This window comes from Alligator sinensis, unplaced genomic scaffold (genome assembly GCF_000455745.1).
Source record: "Alligator sinensis unplaced genomic scaffold, ASM45574v1 scaffold1055_1, whole genome shotgun sequence".
Classification (NCBI taxonomy): Eukaryota; Metazoa; Chordata; order Crocodylia; family Alligatoridae; genus Alligator; species Alligator sinensis.
This window is the reverse complement of record NW_005842170.1, coordinates 440,758-451,089: the sequence shown is the minus strand read 5'-3', so window position 1 is coordinate 451,089 and position 10,332 is coordinate 440,758. Positions and strand designations below refer to the sequence as shown.

The 10,332-nt window shown below is 42.1% G+C and overlaps 1 long non-coding RNA gene across 1 annotated transcript in view; it reads left to right on the top strand.

The window, feature by feature from the left end:
- LOC102385513 overlaps nt 1-10,332 on the top strand; it is a 19,555-nt gene continuing 9,223 nt past the window's right edge. Inside the window, exons 1-3 of the long non-coding RNA XR_324115.3 lie at nt 1-45; nt 8,903-9,067; nt 9,177-9,242. This is a non-coding gene — a long non-coding RNA (uncharacterized LOC102385513). The remainder of the gene's footprint in view (nt 46-8,902; nt 9,068-9,176; nt 9,243-10,332) is intronic.

The following is a 10,332-nucleotide window of genomic DNA, read 5'->3' as shown; positions in this document are numbered from 1 at the left end:
CGGGCACGGCTCTTTGAGTAGAGGTAACAGCTTTTATTAGACCAGGTGAGTAGTTGGGAAAGGGCTCCTTGCAAGCTGTCGGGTGCAATCACCCTTCTTTGGGCAGAGGGAGTGTCTGTTCTGAGATGCCAAAAAAGGAATCACCTGTACTCAAAGAACCGTGCCTGCCTCTGGCCCGAGACCAACACGGGTACAACCACACACCCACTAACACTGAAATAAGAAGAGCTGCCTCTGCTGGGTCCCTCTTGCCCAGGTTGCCAGCCCACAGGATGCAAAACTGGGGGGAGGGGCATTCCCCCTCTTCCTCTTCCTCTCTGGCTTGCAGCCTGCAGCATGAATTGTTGGTTTCCCCCCAGCTGGCACAAGCAAAGGTTAAGGGCAGTGTTACAAGGTGATGCGATGTAGTTTTTGCCCTTCTGTTTTTCCTCCAGTCTGCGAATGAGTTTGATCTCATAACTTACAGATCCAGGCCAAGCAGACTTCAAATCCGCAGAGTCTGATTTGTTGGTCCTTGATCGATTTATTAACATTAACCACCTTACATGGGTTGGTCCTTGATGAAGGCTGAGGACTTTGACTCGGGTGTGCCGGTGCTCCTGCTGGGACCAAAGCTGGAGGTTCCTGGCTGGAGGGTCTTGCCCTTCTGTTCGGGGACAGACCGATCACCATATTGGCATCAGTAAGGAACGGTCAAATCGCTCCAGACTGTGGGAGGGTTTTGCCTTCCTCTGTAGCAGGGGACATGGCCGTGTACCCAGATCTCTTGGGCATATATTGACATTTTCTAGAAGCAGGACGTTGGCTGCTGTGGTTCCCCTGCTTTACCTGTGGCAGGAGTTGGGTCTCTTTTGGGTCAGGGCTGACAGTCTTATGTAGAGTTTAGATTATGGTTTGTCTGGGGTAGTTTGGATAGAAATGATCCTGTTTTTGGCGGGGGGGAGTTGGATTAGATGGCCTCTGGAGGTCCCTTCCAGCCCTACTTCTCCATGACTCTAAAAAAATTTAAGACTATCCTTTTAATAAATTAAGAAGAGATTCTCCTGGAATGTGTTCTACTATCAGCATGTAGTTAATGCTCTTTTTCACTGAACAGAGGCTGTTGCTTAAAAGTTACATTAGGAGTTTCTTACCATATAAGTCAGGGGCAGGCAAAGCCCATCCCACAGGTGAGATCAGGCCCGTAGCAGACTCCATTTCCCTGCTTCACTGCAGCCGATTTGCCCAGGGCATGTGGGCAGTGGATCACAGCTCTGCCTGGAGTGGACCGCGCAGTCACCGCTGCAAGTATCCGGCCCCGACCCTGCAAGAGCTCCCCTCCCAGCCACACACCCTGCCAGCACTGCTGGGGCTGGTCTCCATGGAAACCCTGGCCACACACTGTCATGGTCCTATGGCTGCTGGGGTCTCCATGGAAACCAGCTGCAGCTACATGGGCAGGGACTGCTGAGAAATGGAGTCCGGCCGCCGGCCAGATCTGCCATTTTGACCATCCCTGCTCAAGGTACTTCATGCAGCTTTCTTTAATGACATTATTAATCTTTCTATACAGAACCACAGAATGCAGCAATCAGAATCAAACAACGTAGTGCCCCCCTTCGGTGCTGATCAGCATTGTGACCCTGAGGGCCAAATTGGGCCCTGCTCACCTGGATCAGACCCCACACAGCCTCAGTTGGCTGCTGCATGCCAGGGTTGGACCCCATTGCCCCACACTATTCCTGCCTAGCTCCACTAAGTGAGATCAGACCCTGCACTGCTCTACTCATTTGATCCAGCATGCAGGACCGCACTCCAACCCACAGGGCTCCCCATAGGTCCAGAAATGTAGTAGTAGAAGTGCAGTGCCACTGCTCCCTCACCACCAAATTTTCAGACCCAGGGGGAGCATTGCAGGGTGCATGACAGCACCAAGGGTTGGATTGACCCATGGGCCAGGCGGGGGTTAAGTACCCCTGTTCTGGAAGTATATTAGAAAAAATGGTAGGAATATTACTAATTTTACTAATATTACTGCTGTCTTTTTTTTATTATTATTCCTGTGGTACATTTAATTAAGTTCAAGGGAAAAACCCCAAGTCTTTTAGAACACAGCAGTTACTCCATAATTCTGCCCATCTACCACTGCATGTTATTGAAACATACTCCATGAAGAAGCAAACATATAAATCAATATGGCAGAATTTGTGATTCCCAAAGTTAACAGCATTATAAAGGGTTAATTGTAAGAAATGTTTTAAGGGGAGAAATCGTATTAACAATGACAAATATTTGCCGATTTTAGTAGGCCATCTAGAATGCTACAAAACAAGGGGACATTGCACAGCTTCATTTAGGTATTATTAACGGTTTTAATAATCCCATCCTACAGCCAGAAAATAAAGAGGCTATCACCAGCACCACCCACTGTTAAAGACTGGCCTTCTTCACTTCTATTTAATACCTAAGCAGAAATTGCACTGCTTGTACTCGACAGACACTACTCTTACCATGGGCCATGAGCACTGGAAACTGAATTAGCTGAATCAAAATATTTGGCTATATTGCCCTTCCTAGGGCCCACATATTGCCCATCATACTAGCCCCCTTTTTAAAGGCCTACTGCCAGCAACTAAACTGTACAGCCTTTTACAGTGATACACTGCTCAGCCCTGAAGACAACAGCTGGGTTGGGCATGTCTGATTCAGTTGTTTGGGAAATTATTTCCCATAGTCCGTATGAGATACTAGTGCAAAACAAGAGTGAGATGCACATGATATGTCCCAAACAATTATTACATCTTGTACCAAAAAGGTATTTGTTATCCAAAGCATTCGTATGACACTGAGAAATCATGCAGTGACATGTAGCAGTAGCAGACCTAGAGCACTATACTACCAGGAAGGCTGTAGTATAGCACTGCTTAAAACAACATATTTGTCATGGTAAGAGGCAAAGGAACCCCATGGCCCTTATCCTTCCCCCTCATTCTTATTCTCAAATTCATAATGAAGTGAATTCAGTGGTCCTTACATTGAACTTATATGCAGCAATATAGCTAGCTAGCTACCTAGAACATGGTATGCCACTTTCTTACATGAACAAGAGGAACCATGAATGCTAATAAACATAAGCATATGGGAACATTGTTTTATCAATTATAATATGGATGCAGACAAAGCATGCTGATACAAATACAAATATGTAAAGCAATATGGTTGGCAGAAAGCAAAGAGCCAAGTCATTTCTAAGTTGCTAACTATCGCTTCATGAGGACACACCAGATATTGAGGCATGTCTTGTATTAAGCTCTTGGAAAGAACAGGTGATAAATATTGGCCAGATTTGCACCTCACCCCTCAGTCATTTGGAACCACCTACATGAACTATGGAGTATGCCATATGTATTGCATAAGGGCAAGATGTGGTCTGACTACATATCTCATAGTCCCAATCCCAAATTAACATATCATAAAGGTGCACATTATATACATCCACTTATGACTATGATGTATGGTGCTGAGATCCAAATAATGCTAGCTATTTGGATATAGGAAACCTTCCTGTCAGAAGGGGCTTGCCTATGCAGTAGGCAAGTACACTGTAAAGTCATACCTAAGCTGTTCCTTATTCATGCCTATGGGGACATGCTTAATATACACAAAATGTACCTTTGTGTAAGGTAGTTTATTTTACTTTGAAAATGGAAAAAGTTGCTTTGCAAGTTAATGGGCATGTCTACATGAGATGTTTACTGTGCATTAGCCTAATAACACTGCACAAGTAGCATGGCAGTTAAAACCATTCTAATATCCTACTGCACGGTGTAATTAGGCTAATGCACAGTAAGCATCACAAAATAACCATGTGCTGGTGCCACTGCGCAGTAACTGTAGCTACTGTGCATGTAATTAGTACTTCATTAAGCAAGTACTAAACTAAATATGCAGTAGCTAAGGCACATTAATGAACATGTAGACGCACCCAATGTGTAACTATGAGTATCCACACAGCAAGTTAGTGCAACGCATGTTCACACCTTGCTTACTGTGTGCTAATTTTCTCATGCAGAAAAAAGTTCTAATATATACATGGAACTGGCACACAGTATAGGTCCTAAGGATAATATCCTAGCAGTAAATGTCACCCCTTGTAGCACAGAATAGATAGCAGTGCTATTAGCTGTTTCTAAAGAAGTAGTTTTATTAGGTGTTGCACACATACCGCTACACAGCTTTTCTTACTGTTTGTTCTGACTTGAAAGGTCCCATCCCTTTTAGGAGGGAATGCTGTACAGATCCCATATACTCATTGTCTAACTGGAAATGGTCCATCTGCCTATTACCTTATAATTGTTATTTGTCTGATGAACACCCCTCTTTTGGATGTTATTGTCTTATCACTAGTTGGCCTTACCTAACACTATTCACTTCACTACTGCCCTACTTCTGTAATGTGCCTCATGAGGACAGTCTGTTAGGAGTTTGAAGTTTGCACTTTCAGGATAAAAGTTTTTCACTTGAACTAAGCTCAAGTGAGTTTATTCCTTTAATGAAACACATTCCAACAAGGTGTGTCTCAGTTTCTGCCATATAAGCACTTCTCTTTATAGTGCATGCCAGAGCATTGACTCTGGGGAAGTTAATAGGAGCCTCAAATCAACCTGAGTTGTTGCTCATATGCTCCTATTCCATTGGCTGTTCATGCCTGTTCAAGTGTGACATGAGCAACAACCCATCTAGTTAGAGGCTAACCTTGTCCATCAGAGAAATACCATTTACAGGTAAGAAAAAAAATGTCTTTTCCATGGATTCATGCTTTCAAGTTTCTCTGACTCCAAGTGACTAGTATACATGGAAGAAAAATCCTCTGTTTCTTTTTGAGGTTACCCAGCCAGATAATAACCTTCTCTTGGCTCAGACATTGTAGTTTGTCCAGTAACAAAATGAGTTACTAGAGACAGGATAACATTCTTGTCTCAGATCTACATGACAGGTACCAAGTCAGATTTTCTACTAACTGTCTCCAGTGCAAACCTTGCATTTGCAGAGAGCAAAATATCTGAGTTAGGTCCATCATGCAGATCTGACAAGAGAGTTTTTTCTATAAAACATCAGTTATTGGTATCTTATGATTGTAGTGCAGGTGTTGTAAGAGCCAGACAAGTGGAAATTGGTTCCTACTGTAGATTTAAACTAGTGGTAGGAGCCGAAGATTCCTCTCAGTATGAACAATGAGAAGCTGACTTTATTTTAAGCTTGCATAACTTTGTGTAAGCCATGTACTCCTTGGGTTTAATATCAAAGCCCTTAAAATGCTCTTCTCTTGGAAGAATCTTCCAATAATGGAACCTTTGACTGGTGCAATGTGATGAGCATCTCTCTAGTAGATCCTTCCTTTAAAATGAATCATCTCCATGGAGCTCGAGTGTAAATGGGAGCTTTGCTAACTGATGCAATGGGGGAAGTGGGGCCATAGGTTTGCTGTCTTCAGGGAAGCTGGCACTGTTTTTTCTAATCTCTATACTCTCAGACTTTGTACACAAAGTACAAAAAGTTAGTACTGTGGTAAGTCCTGAGTTGGGGCAGAAAAGGGGCTGGGAGGCAGGGAAGAGTTCTCATTCCTTTCCTTCTCGTCCACAGTTCCTCTTGTGAACTGTCCCCAGTGCATATATCATACATGGTGTGCTTTTATTCTTCTGCACATTTAGGCATCTTTGTCTGTACTCCACAAGTGTACTTTAAGAGACGGCTCTCGCTTTCAAGGAAATCCTGATTAACTGCATGTTAATTTCCAGATTCTTTGACTTCAAGCCCAGCAAAGGACTTAGCATTTTCTAAAAGATTATCTGTAGTGATCCCACAGCACTCTTGAGTTAGCAGTACTGAAGAGTGCTCTCTGTCCACTCCACTCACTGCACCAAATCCAGATGCAAGGCAGTTTAGTTGCTCTGAGGCCACCCACTCACATGGCAGAAAGAGCTTGAGAGTGGTAATAGAAATAGCCCCAGGAGTGGTTTCACTTATTTCCACACTTATGTGGAATGAGAATGGTAGGTGGAGGAGAGGAGGCCGGCAGTGCTCTCAGTATACTTGTGGAGTAGGAACCTATTTTGTAGATGTAGTCTCCTAGGTGAAATATGGGCTGATAAATACACTGAACAAAATATAGCTGTGCTGACTGCTGTTTTATTACTGCATATATAGGATAAAACACGTTGGGCAAAGAGCAAATATCAGTAGAGGTAAACGCCTGAAATTGAGGCTTCTAAGAAGATATTATAAATATTATAATAAAATATGTATAAGAAGGCAAATGACAGTCTGCCTCTCACACATATGCTATTGCATTTGGATTGGTTAATTCTATCTATTTAGTTCTTCAATCTGTTTTTCTCTCTTACATGATCAATGTCTTCTATGAAGCCAGGAAATGAATTTGTGGCAACTTCATTATTACTCAGGGGGAAAAGACATTATTCTGAAAAGCAGATTTTTTTCAACGCACACATTCACATTTTGCTCTTAGGAGAGGTTAGTGTGTATCTTCTTTTAGTATCATCTTTTCTTCTTTACCTGGCCTGCAATAAATATGATCTATGTTTCTTGTGGTGGCACTGGACCCACACTGGATACACTGTAGAAAGTGATCATTAGGGTGATCCTCATACTGGAATTGCTCCTGGCAAATGAGGTGTCATTTTGATGTAATGTTTTGCCTATGGAAACCAAGTCTCTCTCAACAATTAACTTTTTAGTCTTTATTAATCATAAACTTTGATCCTGCCTTGACTGTATTCTGTTCGCAATCAAAATTAAGGTATTGATTGTTACTGTTCCGTGAGATGATAGTTCATATTCATCAAATTCAGGAAAATTTAGCTCTCTCTTCAGCCGTCTCTGGAAGCTTCCACAAGTTCTTTTAGCATCAATATGATACGATTGTCAGTCAGCTACTCTGTATGCTAAATTTCTGTCACTGATATTAAGTACCTTAAACCCCCAAACAATACCTTGAATTTATTTTTGATAAGCCAAATTTCTTCTGATGCATAGCAGTAAATCACTTTTTCCTTTTATCCTTCATCTCATACATCTTGCTAGTTATGCTGCTCTACTAGTATGCCATAGCTTTTAATAAAGGACGAGTCCTGCAGCAACAAAGGGAAACGAATGTTTTCCCAGTGGAGGGCCGCCTGTCTTTAGAGGACCTTCTCCGATTTTTTTGTTGTTATATTATTCACTTTCTTAGTACAATACATATTTTACTTTTTGATTTACCTCCCTTACAAATATCCTTTATTCCTTGGTAGTGTTCTTTTTTCAACTATTCTCCGCTGAGGTTTATGTTGTATTGATCCATTTTATTTTTACATAACAGGATTTCTTGTACATATTCAAATTTTAAAATTTAGTTTCCATGCTTCAGTAGTCTGTTTAGTTTAGTGGCAAGTTATTTCCTGCCTATGAGACACTTCCGCTAGTGAAAGGCTGAACACTGTTGTTCTTAAAAATCAAAGTTGAGTTCAAAAGGGCATAGGTGAAAACTTTCAAAAGCACCTAAGTCTCACTGAAAGTCAGTAGGACTTAGGCTCCTAAATACCCAAGTAATTTTTTAAAATATTTTCCCATTCTTCCATTATACTGTAAAGTCACATGGTATGTCTTTTAGGGGCTAACCCCATGTCATGGCCAGCCTGCACTGCTGAGCTGCATCTGAGAATTCTTCCTGATGCACCTACTGTAACTAGGCACCTCCTAATCCTTGTCTCGCATCTCCCCTCTGAGATGAGAAAATGCTGTTGTCCCCCATTTTACTGATGGGAAAGTGATGTACAGAGAAATAGGGATCTCTCTGTATGGCACAATGCAGTACCTTTCAGAGACACCCAAACTGCTTCTAACTGAGCTAGCTCAGGGATCAAAATAACTATAAAGAACAGCAGGGCTCATTAGCCTGGCCAGAGTGCATCATGACATGGATACCTGGTTCTGGGACCCAAGCTAGTATCTCTGCCGGGTACTGCACTATACTGTGTAGATGTCCCAGCAACTTTGAAGTTAGAATGCAATGTGCTGCTTTGCATGATGCATAAACTGATACCTAAAGACATCCAGCAAATGCATGGCAGAGTAGGGAAATAAATTAAAACCTCCCAAGCTGTAAACCAGTGTCCTCAGCATGCAGCTAAACCTAGGACCTTTTTCTCTGTCACAGCTTTTGTTGTTTTCAGATGCATTAGCCAGTGCTTGATAAAAGTTTCTGTCTCGGACGGCCAGGGCCGACTCGAGTTACGCTCGTACGTCAGGGTGGGCTGGTGAATGGAGAGGCAGACACAACTTATTGGTTGTAAAAGACTTTACTCACGCCACTTGCAATCACGACGCAGGTGGTCCGGTCGTCGGAACAACCACACAAGTTGTTCCAGCTGGCGGGGCCCAAGCCAGTTAATCCGTCCGCAATTCGAAGCCAGCGGGGAAAGGGGTACGTCGGGGTTGCGCTCGGTGACGGGAAGAAAGATCGATAGGTGATCAGTCTATCGATCGGCAGCCGCAAGTCAGATAACTTCAGAGACACTCTGCAGCATGCTCAAAGGTCTTCGACTTGGGCGGAAGTCGCGCGGAATTTTAAACGGCCAGCGAGCCAATTACTAGCCGCCACGTGTGAATAATTTAGCACTGGCCAATAACGGGGCACAAATTTGCATCCGAATAGCGGGAACTCTTTGCTGCAAAGAAGAAATGCATCCTGCAAAGGAAACTGCAAATTGGCGGGAACTCTCCTGCACGCAGGCTCTTAATTGCAGCAGAACACTCTGCTGTGCAAAGGAGCTCTCATGTGGCCAGGAAATTCCATAGTGCCGAGGCACAAAAAAATCACTGGGTCGTGACAGTTTCCAAATACTCTTTTTTATTCTTCCAGAAACGTGTGTGTAAAAGTTTAGAAACTCTTCCAAATGAGAGTGATGCTCACTGCCAATTAAACGAATGCACCATGGATTACTGGACTATGGAGCTGGATTCTAAACAGGAAGGTTTCCCAGAACAGTGTATCCCTCAGACTACAGAGGAAAAGCAAAATTCAGTGGTAAGTTAACAGTATAAACAAAATACATTTGTTAGTAGAATGTGTTCTAAATATAATAAAATGGCAAGTAATTGCTTTTTTGAGAGTTTTTTGTATTCTTGTTAATTAGATTTTTCAAAATCATGGAAGCAGAAGTACTGCCCAGCCTTGCCCAAGATGTATTGCCGGAGAATCTGTAAGTATATTAACCTTCTTACTCTGACATAAAAGATAGACTTGTTCTTAAATATTAGATCCATAAAACATAAAGTTAATAAAAACTACAATTACATTTCTCAGGAATAAAGCATGTAAATAAAAAAGGCAGATTGATTTAGCTTTTCCTAGCTAAGCTACTAGACTACAAACTAATATGTTTCTAGCATCAGGTTGAAAATATAGATATTGCAAACACATTTTTCAAATTCACTCTAAAAAGTAGAGTTTAGTGAAGAGACTGAATTAATATCTTTTGAAGTAGAAATAAACACACCTTTCTCTTCCATTGGTATTTCTCATTAGGATTCACATGGTCATTAAAAGTAGAGTTCTAGAACATTTTATTTAGACTTATTATGCTGTTCACTGCTTTTTATAGTATTTCTATTCTATTATGACTGCAGTGTAGCATAGACATACCTCAGCTAGCTTTACACTAACTATCACTGCTACTGGTAGCAGTCTAACCACAAGAGAAATGGAACCACTGTGCATTTCCCAGCCTCTTTCAGAGACAGGGAAGCTAACCCAGGCTTGGGTACAACTACACCATTTTACAGTAAAGTTGCTCTTGTGGCTACATATTTAAGCTTGGACATTTATGAGTACAGCAACAACAGGCAGTAACGCTCCTCCAGTTGCTCTTGCTTAACAAAGGACAGGAATTCAAATCTCTGGATAGTAGGGATAAAACTCTTGGGACCTCAGCTTAGGGAGGCAAAAGGGCCATCTTTCTATTTTCCTTAAGTCCCAGATCCCACACACGGCTCACCATGAATTACCCATTCTCCAAATTCACAAGAAATCCTCTAACAATTTGTTACAAAGGGAGTTAGTGGCTGCATCTACACAAGCAGTTGTTACTGCACAGTCTTTTAGTACTTACATAACCAAGTACTAAATGACTGTGAAGTAACTAACATTACTGCACGGGTATGCCCACACAGGTTTTTTCCTGACACTACTGCACAGTAGTTTATGACAACTGTACAGTTGCATCACATCACAATTAGTGCCCCCCAACCTTACTGCCAGTGTTGACTTCCGCTTGCTCCCTTTTATGCTGC